The sequence below is a fragment of the Eriocheir sinensis genome, chromosome 45 (assembly GCF_024679095.1).
Source record: "Eriocheir sinensis breed Jianghai 21 chromosome 45, ASM2467909v1, whole genome shotgun sequence".
In the NCBI taxonomy this organism is placed as follows: Eukaryota; Metazoa; Arthropoda; class Malacostraca; order Decapoda; family Varunidae; genus Eriocheir; species Eriocheir sinensis.
This window is the reverse complement of record NC_066553.1, coordinates 1,443,494-1,465,369: the sequence shown is the minus strand read 5'-3', so window position 1 is coordinate 1,465,369 and position 21,876 is coordinate 1,443,494. Positions and strand designations below refer to the sequence as shown.

The 21,876-nt window shown below is 41.0% G+C and overlaps 1 long non-coding RNA gene across 1 annotated transcript in view; it reads left to right on the top strand.

Moving 5' to 3' along the window:
* LOC126980832 (uncharacterized) overlaps positions 1 to 21,876 on the top strand; it is a 78,310-nt gene that overhangs the window by 39,000 nt on the left and 17,434 nt on the right. Inside the window, exon 2 of the long non-coding RNA XR_007733617.1 lies at positions 8,263 to 9,302. This is a non-coding gene — a long non-coding RNA (uncharacterized LOC126980832). The remainder of the gene's footprint in view (positions 1 to 8,262; positions 9,303 to 21,876) is intronic.

Below are 21,876 nucleotides of genomic sequence, written 5' to 3'. Positions count from 1 at the left end.
AAATCGTCTTCACTTTCTCTCACTTTCCTTCTCTTTTCTTTCTTTGCTCTCCCTTTCAGGTTTAGTTTATTCTCTCGCCTCCTTTCTCCTTTCTTTTACTTCCCTTCCTTCCTTCCTTCTCTCCCCTCTTCCTCTCTTTTTTTTCTCTTCCCGCTTTCTTCTCCTCCCCTCTTCTCCCATTTCTCGTTTTCCTCTTCCTTTCAGTGTTGACAAGCAGCATACACACACACACACACACACACACACACACACACACACACACACACACACACACACACACAGAGAGATACACACAGACATACACATTCATGGTATGGCCTGGTTTTCCTTAATGGTATGGCTATTCACATACTTAAACACACACACACACACACACACACACACACACACACACACACACACACACACACACACACACACACACACACACACACACACACACACATAAAAAAACAGGAAATTTCACTGCGCTATTTCTGGGACTAAAAAATGCCTCCCCTTTCCCTCCACCTCTCCCTTCATCTCATTCCCTCACTCCCTCTTCCTCCCTCCTTCCCTCCCTCCTTCTCCCTCTCTCCCTCCCTCCCTCCTACCACGACCTTTTGTGCGATATTGCCGATGGACCAAATGCAGGGTGGAGGGGAGGAAGGGAGGAGGAGGAGGAGGAGGGAGGTAAGAGAGAGAGAGAGAGAGAGAGAGAGAGAGAGAGAGGAATGAAAAAATGCCCAAATTTGAGGGAGGGAGGATGGGAAGGGAAGGGAGGGAAGGGTGGGAGATATCTGTATTTGAGGGAGGGAGGGAGAGAGAGGAGGGAAGGGAGGGAGATGAGCTTGTATGTGGGAAAGTATGAGGGAGATGGAATGAATGAATGAGGGAGAGGAAAGAGAAAGAGAGAATGAGAGAGGTAAAGATAAAGACGTATTAACAAAGGGGAGGTAATGAAGATGGAAAGAATAGATGAGGTGTAGATAGAAAGTAAAGTAGATAATTGGAATGGAAAGGAAAGGAGGAAATAAAGAAGAGAAAAAAACTGCTTGAGAGATAGACAGACAGACAGACAGACAGACAAACCTACACACAGACACAAAGACAATCACATTCAGACACACAGACATACTCTCAAACAGACACACAAAGAAAAATAAATAAAGAAGAGAAAAAAACAACAACTGCTGGAGATATAGACAGACAGACAGACAGACAGACAGAGAAACCTACACACAGACACAAAGACAATCACATTCAGACACACAGACATACTCTCAAACAGACACACAAAGAAAAATAAATAAAGAAGAGAAAAAACAACAACTGCTGGAGAGATAGACAGACACAGACAGACAGACAGACAGACAAACAAACCTACAGAGACACAAAGACAATCACATTCAGACACACAGACATACTCTCAAACAGACACACAAAGAAAGAGAGAGAGATAAAAAAGGTGCCCACTCCCAGCATCACAGGCTCGCGCGGCTCGTCCCTCCTCACACCTCCCTTAATGAACAATTACATCACCTGCGCGTGCTGCATCAGGGGCTCCGGCGGCACGGAAAATTGTGTGTGTGAAAGGGGAGTGGGGGGGGTGTCCGTGTGTGTTGGGGTGGGGGTGGGGAAAGGATTGTGTCCGTGAATGTATGTGAGTGGGCGAGAATGAAGGGGGGTGGGGGTTCGTGTGTGTGTGTGTGTGTGTGTGTGTCTGTGTGTGTGTGTGTGTTTCTGTGTTTGTGTATCGGTCTGTATGGCTTGCCTGTGTCTGATTGGCTGGTTGTTTTTCTGTTTGTATGTATGTCTCTCTCTCTCTCTCTCTCTCTCTCTCTCTCTCTCTCTCTCTCTCTCTCTCTCTCTCTCTCTCTCTCTCTCTCTGTGTGTGTGTGTGTGTGTGTGTGTGTGTGTGTGTGTGTGTGTGTGTGTGTGTTAGTTTATCATCCTCCTTTTTCTTTTGTTGGGCTGGATTTCCTGCACCTTCGTTTGCAATATTTCTGTGTTTTTTTCATGTTTTTTATTGGTTTATTCTTTTACATTCTCTTTCATCAATGTCATCATCCTTTTGTGTGCGTGTGTGTGTAGGGGGAGGGGAGATGGGGGGAGAGGGGATCCGTGTGTGTGTGTGTGTGTGTGTGTGTGTGTGTGTGTGTGTGTGTGTGTGTGTGTGTGTGTGTGTGTGTGTTAACTCGGCGTTTTCACCTGTTCTCTGGTAAAAGTCGATTCGTATGTCAATGTTTGGTTCCTGGAAGGGTTTTCAATACAGAGCCAACCCCCCCCCCACCCTCCCCCCACCCTCCCATGACGACCACCAGCGCCATCACCATCACTCCTCAACCCACCATCACCAACCATCAACAATTAACAACAACAACAACAACATCACTATCCTCACCACCAACACAGCTGCAGAGTTTTTTTTTTTTTGTCATCTGTAATTCTTCGTTTCCTTTTCCTGTTCATTCTTTACAAGTTGCATTATTTTTTTTTTTACATGTCACTTGTTTTCCTGTTATTCCTCCTCTTCTTGTATATCGTTATTTTCTTTTATTGTTTCCTTTCTATTTTGCTTTTTTATGTTCAGTCTATCTCCTCACTAGTTGTTGTTTTCATGTTTTTTTCTTCTCCTATCCAGCCCCTCCAGCCCCCCCCCTCTCCCCCTTTCTCTCTCTTCGTCCATTGGTCCAGCGTTAAGTTTCTCTATCTTTCTCAGTCTTCCCTTTCTCCTGTAACATTTATCCCTCTTTCTTTCTTTCTTTCTTCCTTGCTTGATTTCTTTCGTGTTTCATCCATGCTTTCTTAATGTCCTCATTCATTCCTTTTTCCTTATCTTTCCTTTCTTCCTCCCCTTACTTCCTCTTTTCGTTGATCAGTTCAGTTATTAATTTTAATCTTTTCTTAATTTTTTTCATCTTTCCTTCCTTCCTTTCAGTCCTTTGCTTCGATTTTGTATTCATATTTTTATCATTTCTTCCCTTCCCTTTCCTTTCCTTCCCTTCCCTTCCCTTCCCTTCCCTTCCCATGCCTTCCCTTCCCTTTCTTTCCGTTCCCTTGCCTTCCCCTCCTTTCCCTTCCCTTCCCTTCCCTTCCCTTTCGTTACATTGCCTTCCCATACCTTTCCTTCTCTTCCCCTGTCTTCCCATACCTTCCCATACATTCCCATCCCTTCCCTTCCCTTTCGTTCCCTTCCTTTCCCTTCTCTTCCCTTCCCTTCCCTTCCCATACCTTCCCTTTCCTTCCCTTCCCTTCCCATACCTTTCCTTCCCTTCCCTTCCCTTCCCTTCCTTTCCCTTCCCTTCCCTTCCCATTCCTCATTCTCCCTCTCATTCTCATCGCTTCCCCTCTCTCTTCCCTTCATTACAAACACATTCTTGTCTTTTTCTCAACTTTGATTCTTTTCCCACAGTGTTTAAATGATTCCACCGCGGCTCCTTATGTGGTTCTCCCCTTTCATTCTTATCGTAATTCTCTTTTTGGTTTTCTCTTGTTTCCTTGACTTTTCGTATTTCTTTCCACGCAACCTAATTATCTCGCTCATGTCCACCCCTCCTTTTGGTTATTTTTGTTAGCACTCCTCTTCCTCCTCCTCCTCCTCCCCTCTTCTTAATTTTTCTCCTCCTCCTCCTCCTCCTCCTCCTCCTCTTTCTCTTCTTTCCCTTCTTATTTTCCTCGGAGTTTTACATGCATTATTTTTCTTCCTCTTACTCGTCCTGTTCTTTTATCTCTATTCAGTTTTTTTTATTATAATTTTCTAGTTTTTCTTGGCCTTTATTTTCTTCTTTTTTCTTGTGATTTTCTTTGCATTAATTTTACTTCCTTTATTTTTTCTTTTTCCTCCTTTTTTTATCCATTTTTATCCATGAGTTGTCTATCTCCTTCCTTTTCTATTATCTTTCCTTCTCCTTTCCTTCCTCCTCAACACACACACACACACACACACACACACACACACACGGACATACACTTTTTATTGCCTTGTCTCGTGGTTTGGTCGCGGTTCTATTTCCTGTCGCCTTCCTGCAGGTAATTAGCTCACCTGATGCTCACCTGATACGCACCTGTTTTTTGTGGTCCCTGATTGAAAATTCGCCAATGTCACCTTTTCTTATTTTTTTTTCATCTTTCCTTCCTTCCTTTCTGTCCTTTGCTTCGTTTCTGTATTCATATTTTTATCGTTTCTTTCCTTCCCTGCCCTTCCCATCCCTTCCCTTCCGTTCCCTTCCCTTGAGTTCCTTTCCCTTGAGTTCCTTTCCCTTGAGTTCCTTTCCGTTCCGTTCCCTTCCCTTCCCTTCCCTTCCCTTCCCTTCCCTTTCCTTTCCTTTCCGTTCCCTTCCCTTCCCTCCCCTTCCCTTCCCTTCCCTTCCCTTCTCTTCTCTTCCCTTCCCTTCCCTTCCCTTCCCTTTCCTTTCCTTTCCTTCCCTTCTCTTCTCTTCCCTTCCCTTCCCTTTCCTTTCCTTTCCTTTCCTTCCCTCCCGTTCCCTTCCTTTCCCATACCTTCCCTTCCCTTCCTCCCACAGTTAAAGAGAGGCCTTGCAACACCGATATTGGCAGAAGTGTTTTTCCCCGATCTCTGGAGTTTTGGGCGCTGGAAAAAGTTGCCCAGGGTCGAAGCAAGGCAAAAAATGGTATGCTCTTTAAGCGTGGCAGCAACGACTTGAATTATACATACACAAACCACTCGAGACATTTCATAGAACTCGTATATCACTACTTGAGGGACGTGAGCAGCATTGGTTTGAATAATATTGGTAGGTGCGTCATTCTCTATACAACATATGTGGCGGTAGTGATCTCATGAAACCTTGCAACCTAACTTCACCTATACCAAAGATTTTGACGTATACTATAGCCATTCGACAGGTATATACGCCGTACAACACCTGTGGGTCTAGGGATCACAGATATTCTTATAACGTAACTTTAATCTATACTGTCGTCATTCATCAGGTAGGTAAGCCATTTAGATATATTGTTCTAGTGGTTTTGATCTCACCCTAACTAACTAATCTAACCTAACTCATGAACTAACCCATACTCAAGCCATTCAGTAGGTAGGTATGCCTTTTATATAAGACATTCCTGTGATATTAGTGATCTCAGCAAATATTATAACGTAACCTAACCTAACCTAACCTAATATAACATAACATAACCTAAACTACCCTAAAAGAATCAATAGACATCTAGATATACGATTCCTGAATTTTAGTGATCTCAACAAATATACTAACCTAACCTAACCTAGCCTAATATAACATAGCATAACTCAACCTAACCTAACCTAACCTAATATAACACAACCTAACCTAATATAACACAACCTGACCTAACCTAACCTAGGCTAATATAACATAACACAACATAACTCAACCTAACCTAACCTAATATAACATAACACAACATAACTCAACCTAACCTAACCTAACCTAACCTAACCTAGCCTAACATAACACAACATAACTCAACCTAAACTACCCTAACACAATCAATAGACATCTAGATATACGATTCCCGTGTAAATAGTGATCTCAACAATGGTAATACTGACTGTCCGTGAAATACCTCATTGGAGCTGCCTCAGAAAGCTGCTCCGGGCTACAGCGATACACAGCTCAAAGGCAAATACTAAAAACAGACAGCTAATTACTGGTCTTATAAATAAAGTACAAGTGATTAGCCAGAAGAGAAACCAAATCTTATAGTGGAGAGAGTTCAAGTCGTTGGCAGAAGGAAATACAGTGAAAGCGATGGAACAGTGACAATATACTCGCTTCACACTGGCTATTGAGGCTGAGCAGCTCTCATTTACCAAGCTACATGGGGATTAATATGCTTGGTCGAGTCAGCCCTTCACCAGTGGCTATACACGAGAGGGTTCCTGGAGGCGGCTTCAGGTAATGGGCGTGTGTGTGTTTCCCTTCCACTCCTCGTTGATGTTTCCTTGTTATTGATATATTCGTAGATAAATGCAACTTTTGGCCTCTCTACTTTATTTAGGAGTAGTAATTAGCGGGCTTTTTTTTCATTATTTTTTGTTTTTTTACGCCCCTGCACTGTCTCCTCTGCTGTAAAAAAAAAACACGGATGAATTAACATGTAATATCCACATCGACTGATAATGAATAAGTAGCTTTGTTTAGTAGCTTTGAGAGTGCTCTAATTATCAACATTATAGTCTTCCTTTATATATAAAAAAATGGCTCACACGATTCTGGTACAATTGCATATTTACGAAACTGCTTTTACAGGTAACACGATTTGTTATAGTTTTGTTTTATTTCCTCATATCGTTTTGTTAATGGTGTTTGCGTGTGCTGTGTGTGTGTGTGAGAGAGAGAGAGAGAGAGAGTATTTGTACCTGTGTGTGTTTCAAAAGCATTCTCACCTATCCGCTCTTAGTTCTTATATCAGTAATACTTTCTAAAATAGACACCCATTGATACCATAAAGACTTCAAATACGATACTTATGCAAAAATAAAATTAATCTGACTTCCTCTTGCCGACATGTTCTATTCCTAAACTCTACTTATTAAAGGTGGACTCCCCGTAGGACTAAACAGAACGCCGATGTGGAAAAGGCGCAAAAAAAAATGGAAAGGGGGTCAAAGGAGGAATAGGGAGAGGTGAAAGGAAAGCAAGAGGCTGAGAAACAAAAAAGAGGAGGAGAGGGAGGGAGGAGGAGAGAGGAGTGGAGAGAAGAGGAGTGACAGAGGGGTCGAAGAGGGAAAAAGAAGAACACACACACACACACACACACACACACAGAGAGAGAGAGAGAGAGAAGAAAATATGGATGCTCATGGCTTTGTTTTTTTTTTTTTTTGAACCAGATATTCTTTGTGCCATCCGTGTGTGTGTGTGTGTGTGTGTGTGTGTGTGTGTGTGTGTGTGTGTGTGTGTGTGTGTGTGTGTGTGTGTGAAAATTACAATACAAACTAGCGATATCAAGAGAGAGAGAGAGAGAGAGAGAGAGAGAGAGAGAGAGAGAGAGAGAGAGAGAGAGAGAGAGAGAGAGAACAACACACCTCCGAGCACACAAAAGAATATTCGGTTCAAAAAAACAAAACACGCGCGACAAACTTCCCTCGTTCTTCCTTTTCTCTCCCTCGTTGTCACTTTTGGGAAGGGAAGAAAAGAAAAGAAAAAACAAACAAAAAACAAACAAACAAAAAAAGTTATGTTACCTGCGCGGCGACTCCTCCTCCTCCTCCTCCTCCTCCTCCTCCTCCTCCTCTTCTTCTTCTTTTCCTTCTTCTTCTTCTGCTTGTTCTTGTTTTCTTGTCCTTGTTCTTCGATTTGTTCTTGTTCCTCTTCCTTCTCTTCCTTTTCCTGCTCTTCCTTGTCTTCCTCTCCATGTTCTTCCTCCTTCTCTTCTTCTTTCTCCTCTTCCTCGTCTTCCTAATCGTTGTTTCTCTTCCTCCTCCTCCTCATCCTACTCCTTTTCCTTCTCTTCCTTGTCTTCCTCTCCATGTTCTTCCTCCTTCTCTTCTTCTTTCTCCTCTTCCTCGTCTTCCTTCTCGTCTTCCTCTTCCTCTTCGTCTTCGTTTTACTCCTAATCGTTGTTTCTCTTCCTCCTCCTCCTCTTCCTTCTCCTTTTCCTGTTCTTCCTCGTCTTTCTCTCCGTGTTCTTCCTCCTTCTCTTCTTCTTCCTCCTCGTCTTCCTCCTCTTCCTCGTCTTCCTTCTCGTCTTCCTCTTCCTCCTCGTTTTCGTTTTACTTCTAATCGTTCTTTCCTCTTCCTTCTCCTCCTCCTCCTCCTCCTCCTCCTCCTCCTCCACCAAATCAAAGTCTTGTACACAGGCACATTTCTCCTATTTTGGAAGATTTAATCCAATTTGCTTAGCTCTTATTTCCCTTAACACTCTCTCTCTCTCTCTCTCTCTCTCTCTCTCTCTCTCTCTCTCTCTCTCTCTCTCTCTCTCTCTCTCTCTCTCTCTCAAGCAAATGCATTTCTCTTCACACTTTTGCAAAATTCTAAGTTTTATTTCTTCATGTATACTATTTTTTTTTAACTTTTCTTTGAGGTATTGTTATTTGTGAGAGGAGGAGGAGGAGGAAGAGGGAAAGGAAGAGGAGGAGGAGGAGGAGGAGGAGGAGGAGGACAGTTGATTTTTAGCTTTTAAGTTCATATATATGTATCAAGCATAAGTGTTGTTTTTAAAATTACTTCTGTGACGACTCCTAATGCTTTACTCTTTGCAGGCAATGTATATATGTGTCAATGTTATATATCTACCTCAGTTCTCTTATTCCTGATGTCTCTTGTTTTGCAGAAGAGAGACGAGTGTTGTGAGATGTGACGAGAAAAGGCGAGGAGAACAAGAAGAGGATAAAAGGAAAAACAAGTCAAAGAAAAGGAAGATACGTTTGAAAATTGACAATAACAAAAAGTGAACGTAGAATGAAAAAGTATGTGATGCGAGGGTGAAACCTGAGACGAAGTGTTGTTGGTTCCGTGAGGGAAAAGAACAGGACAAGAAGAAGAGGTTGAAAGGGAAAGACATTGAAGAAAAGGAAGTTACGCTTGAAAATGGAAAGTAGTACAGGTGAAAGTAGATTGGAAAAGAAAGTGAAGCGAAGGAAAAAAGGGAACGCAGGTGAAATATGTGTCAAGAAAAGAAGAGGTTGAAAGGGAAAGACATCGAAGAAAAGGAAGTTACGCTTGAGAATAAAAAGTAGTACAGGTGAAAGTAGATTGAAAAAGAAAGTGAAGCGAGGGAAAAAAGGAACCCTGTGTGAAATTTGTGTCAAGAAAAGAAGAACAGGACGAGAGGAAGAGGATGAAGGGGAAAGAAGCCCAACTAAAGGAAGATACGTTTAAACAATGAAAAAATAACCGGTGAACGTTATATGAAAAAAAAGGTTAAGTAATGAGAGGGAAAAGAGGAAAAGCAGTTTGGTGAGATATGTGACCAGAAAAGGTGAATGAGAAAGTGGACCGAGGCAAAACACTAAAAAAAAAAAGAAAAAAAAGTGGAAGAAGAGGAAATCAGTGAACGATAAAGTGGAGACGAAATTAAAACAGGAAAAAAAAAGTGATACGAGACAAAACAAAATATGAAAAAAAAGTAAAACTGAACAAAAACCCAAAAAGCAGAAAAAAGTAAAACGAAACAAAAACCCGAAAAGCAGAAAAAAGTAAAACGAAACAAAAACCCGAAAAGCAGAAAAAAAGTAAAACCAGACAAATTAAAAGTGAGAAGGAAAAAATAGAAAAAATAAAGAAAAAAACATTGAAAAATCATCCCCTGGTCATCGTAGTGTTTCTGAAGGCATCGCAAACACCTGGAGTGGAACCTTCTCAACGGGCAAGGTATGTGTGTGTGTGTGTGTGTGTGTGTGTGTGTGTGTGTGTGTGTGTGTGTGAGTGAGTGAGTGAGTGAGTGTGTGTGTGTGTGTGTGTGTGTGTGTGTGTGTGTGTGTGTGAGTGAGTGTGTGTGTGTGTGTGTGTGTGTGTGTGTGTGTGTGTGTGTGTGTGTGTGTGTGTGTGTGTGTGTGTGTGTCTGCGCTAGTCTGTTACTATACCCATATCCGTTGCAATCCCATTTTATTCCTATTATAAACATTTCGAGCAGTTTGATATTAATAGAAGATAAATTTAAGTTGTGGGAAGGTAAGTGGATAGAGAGGTATATATAGAATGAAGGTATGGGGTGGGACTTTTTTTATTATTATTGTTTTCTTTTTTTGTGCCCTTGAGCTGCCTCCTTTGTTGTAAAAAAAAAAAAAAATGGACACACAAAAGGAGTGTAGAGAGGATGGGCTACGAATTGATGGGAAACTGGATGGGAATGGAAGAACAGAGACCAAAATGCGTGATGGGAAACCTCTATATAAGGGTAATGGAGATCAGACATTATATAAAAAAAAAAAAAACGAAAAATAAAGGAGAGAAAAGTACATGGTAAAAAAAAATGGAACGCTACCTTATAATCACACACACACACACACACACACACACACACACACACACACATACATATCCCAACACAAACAACCACCTCCACCACCACCACCATCACCAGCACTACCACCACTCCCACACGCGCGCAAATTGAATGTCCATTAGTGTCAGTTTAGCCGCTTTTACGGGTCCGCTGAAAAATGACAGGTATTTGGTAATCACGCTAATGCCTCTGTTCATGGTCTAAATATCTCGCCATGCCCTCCGCTGTTTGTGAATTCAACCTCGGAGCACCGCGCCTCACTTATTCGCGGGGACATCAGGGGCTAGAGCAGGCCGAGAGAGAGAGAGGAGGAGAGATTTAGGGAGAGAGAAAGAACTAGGGAGAGAGATACAGAGCAAAGAGAGAGGACTAGGGAGGGAGAAAGAGAAAGCTAGGGAGAGAGAGAAAGGTAGGGACAGGGAAAGTTATGGAGAGGGAGAGAGAGGGATGAGGGGAGAGAGAGATCTAGGAAGAGAGAAAGAACTAGGGAGAGAGATACAGAGCAAAGAGAGAGGACTAGGGAGAAAGGACTAGGGAGGGAGAAAGAGAAAGCTAGGGAGAGAGAGAAAGGTAGGGACAGGGAAAGTTATGGAGAGGGAGAGAAAGCCAGGGAGATGGAGAGAAAGCAAGGGAAAGAGAGAGAAAGCCAGAGAGAGGGAGAGAAAGCCAGGGAGAGAAAGAGCTGCTTCCTTTCCTGTAAAAAATAAAAAAAAATCGGTGATGGCTGGAAATTGTCAGCTTGCAGTAGCGGGAGGGGTTTGAACCCAGGCCCTCAAGGACACTGCGTCGGCACGTTAACCAGTTAGCCACCGCCTCCCCAGAGTACCAAATATGACCTTTCAGCTTCCTTAACACCCTCGGGATGAAACTGAAATGCTTCCTCCTACACCGACAAAGCTCACGAACACATATTATAAAAGACCTGTTAACGATTTTTTCCCATTGTGATTCTCTCTCTCTCTCTCTCTCTCTCTCTCTCTCTCTCTCTCTCTCTCTCTCTCTCTCTCTCTCTCTCTCTCTCTCTCTCTCTCTCTTTTTTTATCTCCCTATTTGTAGTAAGGTATTGGGAGTCTATGTAAGTCTTTCCTGGGGCTTCCTACCTCTTGAGTTCTTTTCTTTCTCCCTTTAATGCCCTTTTTATGAGCCAGTCTAGGTTACTGAACACAAAGGGCTATACTTGGAATGACACAGAGGGAGCTATTTTTTTATAGTGCCCAGTGTTGTAATCCTATTCAGATGAAGTAATGGCCGTTGAATAAGTACCAGATTCACGCACCTGTCACCTGAAAACACAATGGATTCATATATATTTCTACTCTTCGTTTTCTTGGTATAATGATACTGCGCTTTGTAATAGGAGGGATCTTTTCTTCTCAAAGCCCCTTTCCGACGATGATTTTATTGTATTGCTCTCACTCCCTCCCTTTCTTTCCTTTCCACCTGTTAAATTCTCCTCTGAACTCTGCTTGCTTTTTTGCTCTCATCCCCGTAGACACCTTTAGGTTTTTGCATTTTAGTTTTCCTTTGTGTTCTCAACTCGCGCGTTATTATTACCTGCGCCAAAGAAGTTGGAAGGAGGTTATATTTTCGGTCCGGTCAGTCTGTTTCTTTATGTTTTTTTTGTTTGTTTGTTCTCCTGTGCACAATTTTGCAGATATCTCAACCAAATTTTCAGGGAAGCTTCGTGTCCGTCCAGAATAGAACCCATTAATTTTTTGTTGTCAGAGGTCAAAGGTCAAGGTCAGGGTCGCAGAAAACGTCAGATTGGCGGTGGCTGAGTCGTCAAAGTAACGGCCTCGTGTTCAGGAGGACGCGAGTTCAATCCCCGCCCGGTGCCACCAAGCTGGGATTTTTCAGCCGCCGCCGAGTGGCTTAAAACTACCCACATGCTGTCCAGAAGACCACCTATCAACCCGGACTCTAGATTCTAGGATCAAAAATGAGCTCTGGGAGGGCAGCATGAGCCAATGCAAGATGGCGCCACTATAAACACTCGCCTGCGCCAGAACAGGGCCGACCATCAGGACCCACCGGAATGAAGCCTTGACCGACCATCAAGATCCACTGGGAAGAAGCCTACCGGCGCAATGAGCAATGTAAAAAAAAACAAAAAAAAACTTCGGTTCTCGTCATCGTAGGGATTTCAAAAAACAGGGAAGCTTCGTGTCCGTCCAGAATAGAACCCATTAGATTTTTTATGTCAAAGGTCAAAGGTCAAGGTCAGGGTCGCACAAGACGTCAGATTGGCCATAACTTCGGTTCTCGTCATCGTAGGGACTTAAAAAAATAGAGCCGTAGTAAGATTCGCAGCAAGTGTTCAGGTATACAAAGAGGATCAAATACCACAAGGCTTCAATAGATGGACGAAAGGCAAGTAGAAGCGGAGTCAATAGTGTTTAGACCTGATTTTTGCCGTAGAAGAGGAAAAAAAGGTTCTTAATTCAATAATGAGGATAAAAATGACAGAAGAGGATCCAATATCGCATGGCTTTAATCAGTGAACGAAAGGCAAATTTATGTTGAATGAGTAATGTTGAGTTCTGATTTTCGCCTTAGAAGAGAAAAAATAAAGCTTCGTAATACAAAAATAAAGAAGAAAAAAATGACAGAAGAGGATCCAATATCGCATGGCTTTAATCAGTGAACGTTTGGCAAATTTATGTAGAATCATTAATGTTGAATTCCGATTTTCGCCTTTGAGGAGGAAAAATAAAGCTTCATAATGCAATAATGAGGATAAAAATGACAAGAGAATCCAATATCGATAGTTTTAATCAATGAACGTTTGGCAAATTTATGTAGAATCATTAATGCTGAATTCCGATTTTCGCCTTTGAGGAGGAAAAATAAAGCTTCATAATGCAATAATGAGGATAAAAATGACAAGAGAATCCAATATCGATAGTTTTAACTTTTAATCAATGAACGTTTGGCAAATTTATGTAGAATCATTAATGTTGAATTCCGATTTTCGCCTTTGAGGAGGAAAAATAAAGCTTCGTAATGCAATAATAAACACAAATACAGTCAGTCCGGTACAGCTAAAAATCAGATGCACACACACAGTTCAAAAATACATAAAACTCAAAACAGAAATATAAAGAACAGGAAATAAAAACCCTTCACAATGCAATTATATAGTCAAATACAATCACTGCGGTACAGCCCCCCCAAATATATATACAGACTCCCACTTCAAAAATACATAAAACTAGAAAAAAACATGTATAAACAGAAACGGTGTAGGATTTGTGAGTTTTTTTGTCGGATACGAATGCAAATATTATTAACGGAGCTCCAAATGCAAATGACAGTACAAATTGGGAGCATATTAGTAATGATTTCCACGTATTGGGATTTTATACTTTCCGCTTCGAAGGTTTCATGAGGCAGTTTAATTCCCGCGATATTTGTTTACCAGGCCTCAAGGGGAATACCCGGCGCGCCACACCCCCAACGCGTAATGATATAGAGCTTGAGTGAGTGTGTGTGTGTGTGGGTGTGTGGGTGTGGGTGTGTTCTGCGGCTCATGATTCCAGTTTTAATATCACCCACTATAATCTTATCTTATCTTTTTTTTTTTTGGCTTTCTCTCGTTTCTCTAATCATTGTTTCTCCTTTTCGTCTTCTGAAGTTTTTGCTAATGACTCATATTTCATTCTCTCACAACTTTTTATCTCGTCCTTTTTCGTCTTTTCCGTAACCTTTTCTACATCGTCTCTCCGTTTCATCTCCTTCTTTCTGTGTTGACTCATATCTCATTCTCTCGCATCTCCGTTATCTCATTGTTTTTCGTGTTCCTCGTTCCCTTTTCTACGTTATCTCTCGTGGTTTCTAGTCTTCACTTGCAACATTTTCCTGTTTTCTGTTGTTTTGGCTTTTCTTCGTTTCTTTGATCATTGTTTCTCTTTTTCGGCCTCATATAGTACTATCCATACGCTTCTACATCATCCTTTTTTTTCATCTTTTTTTTTTTTACAGCTAAGGAGACATTTCAAGGGCGTAAAAAAAAAAAATCATCCATCACTTAACTTCCAGCCTATCTACTTACCAACCTATCTGCCTATCTACCTATCCCATCTTTCCTCAAACTTTTCTTCATGTATATAATTTCTCCATCCATTCCTTACCTCCCTCCCTCTCTCTCTTCTCCTGTCCATCTCTTCCCTTTTCTGTCCATCTCTCTCCCTCTTAATCCTACATCCATTCCATCTATATTTTTTTATGTGTTTGTGTTTTTTATATCATTTCTTCATCCATTCCTTACCTCCCTCCCTCTCTCTCTTCTCCTGTCCATCTCTTCCCTTTTCTGTTCATCTCTCTCCCTCTTAATCCTACATCCATTCCATATATATTTTTTTTATGTGTTTGTGTTTTTTATATAATTTCTCCATCCATTCCTTACCTCCCTCCCTCTCTCTCTTCTCCTGTCCATATCTTCCCTTTTCTGTTCATCTCTCTGCCCCTTCCCATTACTCCTGCATCCATTCCATATATTTTTTTATGTGTTTGTGTTTTTTATATAATTTCTCCATCCATTCCATTCCATATATATATCTTTTCTACCCATCCTCCATTCCCTTATCCAATTCCTTCTGTCTGCTATTTATCTCCCTCGTGATTCAAGTTTTAACATTCAGGGACTCACGCTACGCAATTCTTCTTCTTCTTCTTCTTTTTCTTCTTCTTCTTCTTCTTCTTCTTCTTCTTCTTCTTCTTCTTCTTCTTCTTCTTCTTCTTCTTCTTCTTCTTCTTCTTCTTCTTCTTGTTCTTGTTCTTCTTCTTTTTCTTTTTCTTCTTCTTCTTCTTCTTCTTCTTCTTCTTCTTCTTCTTCTTCTTCTTCTTCTTCTTCTTCTTCTTCTTCTTCTTCTTCTTCTTCTTCTTCTTAGTGTTAGTGTTATTATTAGATTATCAATACCTTAGTCATAATTAGTGAGTGCTATTTATTATTTTTGACATAATTACTGCTGTTTTTACTAATACTTATAATAATGGCATCATATTTCATTTATAATCAACTTGAATTGTATTATTAGTCCTCCTCCTCCTCCTCCTCTTCCACCTCCTCCTCTTCCACCTCCTCCTCGTCCTCCTCCTCGTCCTCGTCCTCCTCCTCCTAATCCAACCACTAATATTATTTCTACAACAACTACTACTACTACTACTTCGACTAAGAGAGAGAGAGAGAGAGAGAGAGAGAGAGAGAGAATAATTATGGAGAAAGGAGTGTATGTTTTTCGCGGAGCAAGACGAGAGATAAAAGGTCAGGTAAAGGCCGGCGAATGGTGTGTTTGTCCCTCATTAGTGTGGAGGAGGAGGAGGAGGAGGAGGAGGAGGAGGAGGAGGAGGAGGAGGAGGAGGAGGAGGAGGACACTTAGTTGACCCAGCGGCGGTTTCTCTTCCTTTTTGCGGAATGTTTTTTCTTAATGTTTCTTTTTTTTCGTTTGTGTTTTTTTTTTTGGTGGTTGGTGAATGATGACTTTGTTGTTGTTGTTGTTGTTGTTGTTGTTGTTGTTGTTGTTGTTGTTGTTGTTGTTGTTGTTGGATCCGGTTACTTCAAATACACCCACTCACACACACACACACACACACACACACACACACACACACACACACACACACACACACACACACACACACACACACACACACTCACACCTGCCACCTCATCTCCTCTCGCCATCGTAAAAACGTGCGTCATTTCCATCTCGAGTGTAAAAGTGAAAGTCCTCCTCCTCCTCCTCCTCCTCCTCTTCTTCTTCCTCTTCTTCTTATCTCCTCTTCCTCATCTTATTCCCCATTCCATTTTTCTTCCTTTATTACTTTCTCTTTCTATTCCTTCATTCCTTCCCTCTTATCTATATAATATTTTCTTCATCTTTCTTTGTTTTCTTTCTCCATTTTCCTTTTTCTCTTCTTTTCATCTTTTTATTTATCTTCTCCTGCTTTCTTTTCGCTCAATTTGTCCTTTTTTGGTTTATTTGTTCTGGGCTCTATTGATTTAGGAAGAGAGAGAGAGAGAGAGAGAGAGAGGAGGTAAGAAGGAAAGAGGGGGAGGAAAAGAGGGAGGGACAGAGGGTAAGGAAGGGTGTCTTAATCTATTGTATATATTGAATTGATTATATATTTACTTTATTTTTTTTTTGTCTTTCATTCTTCAGTTTTTCTTTATTCAACGTCTATTTCTTCTTTATTTCATCTTTCTTTATTTCTCGCATTCTTCTCCTTCTCTTCGTCTTATTCATCATCTTCCTCCTTACTTTTTTTTTTCCTAATTTTTTTCCTCCATTTAATCATTTCACCTTTTCTCTGATTTTTTTTCCTCCTTTCCTCTTCATTTCATCTTTCTTTACTTCCCGCATTCTCTCATTCTTCTCTTCGCCTTCATCGTCATCTTCCTCTTTACTCTTTTTTTTCCTCCTTTTTTTCCTCCTCTTCATTCCTCCCATTTAATCATCTTACCTTGTCTATGATTTTTTTCCTCTCCTTTCCTCGCTCCCTTCTTCTCCCCTCCTTCCTTCCTCCCTACTTTTTCTTAACTTTTTTTTCTCTCCCTTCCGCCCTCCCCTCTCCTCCTCCCTTGTATTCTCCCTCTCTTTCTCTCTCCTTCCCTCTCGTTCCTTCTTCTTCTCTTCCTTCTTCTCCCTCTCTTTTTTCCTCTTATCTCTCCTCTCTTTCATCCTCCCTTCCCATGTCCCCGTTTCCTTTCTCCTTCCTTTCTTCCTTATTCCCTCCCTTCTTCCTCTTTCTCCCTTTGCTTCTCTTCCTCCCTCCTTCCTTGTTATTCTACCCCCGTCTCTTCCTCTCTTCCCCTCTGCTTACTCTCTCTCTCTCTCTCTCTCTCTCTCTCTCTCTCTCTCTCTTCCATCCCTCCCTCCCTCTGCTTCTTTTCCTTTTTTTCTTCTTCTTCTTCATTCTTCTCTTCTTTCCCTGCTTATACTTAATCCTCCTCCTCCTCTTCCTCCTTCCCTGCTCTTCTTCCTCTCTTTATCTTCTTTTTGCATCTTTATTTTCCTTATATTTTTCAATTTTAACGTATTTTTTTCTTTTTTTCCCTCTTCATTCTTCTCTTCCTTCTCTCCTTCCTCTCTTTATCATTTTTTCCATCTTTCTTTTCCTTATTTCTTTTCTCTTTTTACGTATTTTTTTCTTTTCTTTCCTCTTCATTCTCCTCTTCCTTCTCTCCTTACATATATAATCTTCCTTCCCTGCTCTTTCTCCTCTCTTTATTTTTTTTTGCATATTTCTATTCCTTATTCTTTCTCTTTTTACGCATTTTTTCTTTTCTTTCCTCTTTATTCTCCTCTTCCTTCTCTCCTTACATATACTCTTCCTCCCCTTCCTTCCCCTCCTCCTCCTCCTCCTCCTCCTCCTCCTCCTCCTCCTCCTCCTTCTCCTCCTCCTCCTCTCTTCTCGTTCATTATTTTCGTGTCTGCTCCTCTTACAAGCTTCTTTTGTTTTCCACGAACACCTGCTCACCTCTTTTTCTTCCTCCTCCTCCTCCTCCTCCTCCTCCTTCTTATCTTCCTCATCCACTCATCTTCCTGTCCAATCCTCCGGCTGCCACATTTTTTCTCCTTCCTTCCTTATTCCATCATCATCATCTCGTGTTTTCTCTTCCTTTTTTTCTTTTTCTTAACTCTATTCCTCCTTCTCCTATTTCTCTTTATCTTGCTCTTCTTTTTTTTTCTTCCTTCTTGGTATTTCTCTATTTCCTCTTCCATTTTTTCTTCCTTTTTTCTTCTTTCTCCTACTCCTCTCCTCTCTCCTCCTTGTCTTCCCTTCATTTCTCTCTTACCTCCTCTCCTTTCCTCTTCTTCCTCCTCCTCCTCTTTCTCTTTATCTTCTTCTTTTTCTTCCTCCTTGGTATTTCTCTATTTCCTCCTTTTTCTTCCTTTTTCTTCTTTCTCCTACTCCTCTCCTTCTCTTTTTTTCTCCTCTTCTTTTCTTCTCTTATCTTTTCTCTTTTCCTTCTCTTGTCTTTCCTTCTTTTCTCTCCTCTCCTTTCCTCTCCTCTCCTTTCCTTTCCTTTCCTTTCCTCTCCTCTCCTCTCCTCTCCTCTCCTCTCCTCTCCTCTCCTCTTCTCTCCTCTCCTCTCCTTGATTGAAGCGAAGATGTGTCAATTTTCTGGTACACAAAGGGAGAGAGAGAGAGAGAGAGAGAGAGAGAGAGAGAGAGAGAGAGAGAGTTAATGAGGTTTTGAATTGCTTGAAGCTTAGTTTTTTTTTTTTCCTTCTCATTATTTTTATTATATACATTTGTTTGCTTATTTAATTATCTTACTAACACTTTCTTACTTCTCGTTTAGTCCGTTTTTTTCATATGTTTCCTTCATTATTCGTAACTTTTTTGTATTTGTATTTTTTTTGTCTTTTTTTCGTCTGTCTTTCCTATCATCCTTTTTTTCCTTTTCCGTTTTCTTCCTCTTTATATTTATTATCTACTTTTGTTACTCCTCTCTTCATTTTCCTTTCCCTTCTCCTTATTTTCTATGTGTATATTTCTATCGCTTTTCCTCGTTTCCTTTTCCTATTCTTCTTCTTTTCTCTTATTTTCCTTCCCCTTCCATTTATTTTCTCCTTTGGTAACTGTTCTTTTCATTTTCCTTTCCTTTTTCCTACTTATTTTCTATGTTCTTTCTCGCTTTTCTTCGTCTACTTTTCCTATTCTTCTTTTCTCTCATTTTCCTTTCCCTTCTTCCCCTTATTTCCTATTTGTCTATCTCTACCTCTTTTCTTCGTCTACTTTTCCTATTCTTCTTTTCTCTTTCATTTTCCTTTCCCTTCTAATTATTTCCTATTTGTCTATCTCTATCTCTTCGTGTACTTTTCCTATTATCTCTATTTTCTCTTTCGTTTTCTTTTCCTTTATAATTTTGTTCTCCTTTGCCTACTCTGCTTTTCATCCCCTTCCTCCCTCTCCTCCTTATTTTCTCTCCCCATGCATTTACGAAAGGGTAATAGGAGGAGAAGGAGCTTGTGAAGAGAATGAAGAGAGGAAGGAGGAGACAAGTAGGCGACAGGAGAGGAGAGGAGAGGGGAACGGAAGATGAGAGGAGATATGAAAGGGAACTTGGCACAGAAGGAGGAGGAGGAGGAGGAGGAGGAGGAGGAGGAGGAGGAGGAGGAGGAGGAGGAGGAGGATAATAAAGAGTAGAGCTACATGAAGGGTTTGAAGGGGAGAGGAAATAGTTTAGAGAGTGAGAATGGAGGGAAAGGGAAGAGAAGAAGGTCATGAGAGAAGATAAATTTGAGAGTGAAAAGGAGATAAGAGAAGAGAAGAGACGGAGCAGAATGGGAAGATGAGGAAGAGAATGATAAGAGATGGAGGAATAAGAGAGGTAAGGAAAGGGGAGGTAGAAGTGGAAGGTAAGAGAAAAAAGAGAAGGGGAAGAAGAGGAAGGAAAGAAGATGGTCGTTACAAGGAGGAGGATAAGAGAAGAAAGGAGGTGAAGAGAAGATAGGAGGTGGAGAGAGCTAAAAAATAAGGATGGGGAAAAAAAAAATGTAATAGACAAGACTAGAGAAATAGACAGAGCATTAGAGACAAAATAGTCAGAGAAGTAGACAGGAAATTTGATAAAGAAAAAGACAGAACATGACAAAGAAAAAGAAAGAGAAAAAAGGCAGAGAAAAAGACAAAGAAATAGACAGAAATTGACAAAGAAAAAGACAGAGAAATAGACAGAGAAATATTCAGAGAAAAAGACAGAGAAATAGACAGAGAAAAAGACAAAGAAATAGACAGAGAAATAGACAAAGAAATAGACAGATAGACAGAGAAATAGGCAAAGAAATAAACAGAGAAATAGACAGAGAAATAGACAAAGAAATAGACAGAGAAATAGACAAAGAAATACACAGATAGACAGAGAAATAGGCAAAGAAATAAACAGAGAAATAGACAGAGAAATAGACAAAGAAATAGACAGAGAAATTGACAAAGAAAAAGACAGAGAAATAGACAGAAATACAGATAAATAGACAAGGCGGACACAGGGAGAGAAACAGACAGACAGAAAATTAACTGAGAATCGTAACTTCATCAGGCGGGTGCATATTTTAGTTCCGAGCGTCCCTAGCTGGCGAAAGGTCTTAAAATCCCACCCTTCCGCGGCCCACCACCACTCACGAGGTCGCTATTCCTGGATGGCTCACAAGTTCCCTATTCTAACACTGAATAATAATGCGAGAGGAAAGGGATACGGAGCTTTGCAGTCCAAGGTACATACTCTCAAACATTTCGGGGTTTATAGATCCACTTTTGGGAAGGCTTTGGTAGAGGTTGTGGTGTTAGTATTTCCAAGGGTGGTTTTATGAGGCTGGTGATAGTTCTCTGTCTCTCTCTCTCTCTCTCTCTCTCTCTCTCTCTCTCTCTCTCTCTCTCTCTCTCTCTCTCTCTCTCTCTCTCTCTCTCTCTCTCTCTCTCTCTCTCTCTCTCATTTTTACGTCTACGCCTATAGCGCCATTAGGCTTGCTTGAGGGGCCTGGATGGTGTTCAGCCCCAGCCCGTCATGGTGCAGGCAAGTGTTTATAGTGGCGCCATCTTCTCTTGGCTCATGCTGCCCCCCGGAACTCGTTCTTGATTCACTTGGACGGTTTCCTCTAGAGTCCGGGTTGATGGGTGGTCTTCAGGACAGCATGTGGGTAGTTTTAAGCCACTCGGCGGTGACTGAAAAATCCGAGACTTGTGGTAGCGTGGGGATTCGAACTCGCGTCGTCCATCACGTGGTGAATATGGGCCCAGCACGCTACCACTCTGCCACCGCCTACCCATGAATGTAAAGAAAATGTCATGAGAACCCGATTAATCTACTTTGTGCCCTTTGGAAATGTGTTTGTGGTTGTGGGAGCTTAATTAAAGTGTCCGAGAATAGGCCTTTGGTATATATGGAATGAAGGGTGCTGTGTTGTGGGTGTATCTGTGCTTCTCAGCCTGTACCTATTTTCGTGTGATTTTATCTGTTTTTGTCTAAGTTTGTTTCCTTTTATATTTGTTTCTTTTTAATGGCTTATTTAACTGTATTTTTCCACCAATCTATCTTTGTCCTCATCTGTATTTATCTATTTGTTAGTTTATTCTTATTAGTATTCATTTTTTTTTCATATCCTTTTCTGATTGATTACCACGTAAGAATCTAATGCAACTTAACGTCATCGAACGTAACGTAACTTTACCCAAACTTACCACCATCCACATTTGATAAGGCTTTGATAGAGGTTGTGTGTATTTACATGTATAGTTTTACGACCCTAGTGATAGTTCAACAAGGTAAAGCTACTACACATCCAAACCAAACCAGAACCAAACCAAACGTAACCAAACTCAACCCAAACTTACCATTATCTAAGGCTTTTCAGGGTCATCATCTACATTTGATAAGGCTTTGATAGAGGTTGTGTGTATTTACATGTATAGTTTTACGAGCCTAGTGATAGTTCGACGAGGTAAGGCTAGCTACACCATGATCATGAAAACACTCACATTCAGACCTACTTAGAGGAGTGTAAGAGGAGCCAGACTATTATATATTGTGGTCTTTGAAAATGTTGTTGTGGGAGCCGAGAGTAAGCATGTAGCAAGTCACCGGTGAAACGGTCGCGTACTCTCCTCCGGTGAGACAAAGAAAATGGTGTGGCAGCACAGACTCAATTAGTGTATTCTCATTGTCTTCATTGTTAACTTTTCTTGTTACTCGTTTATCTTTGACTGTCCGTTCATGTCCTCCTGTTGTCCACTTCTACACATTGTTTACTACACACACCAACACATAAATGCTATCTACGCCATACACCATTCATACACACGCATACACACACAAACACCTTCTCTGTGTGTTCTGTTTGTCTCAATGACCTTTGTATGTTTGTTCAAATAAATAACCCTGACGGATATGACTTTCTCTATCCGTGAACCAACTAGCGCTTATAACACTCACTA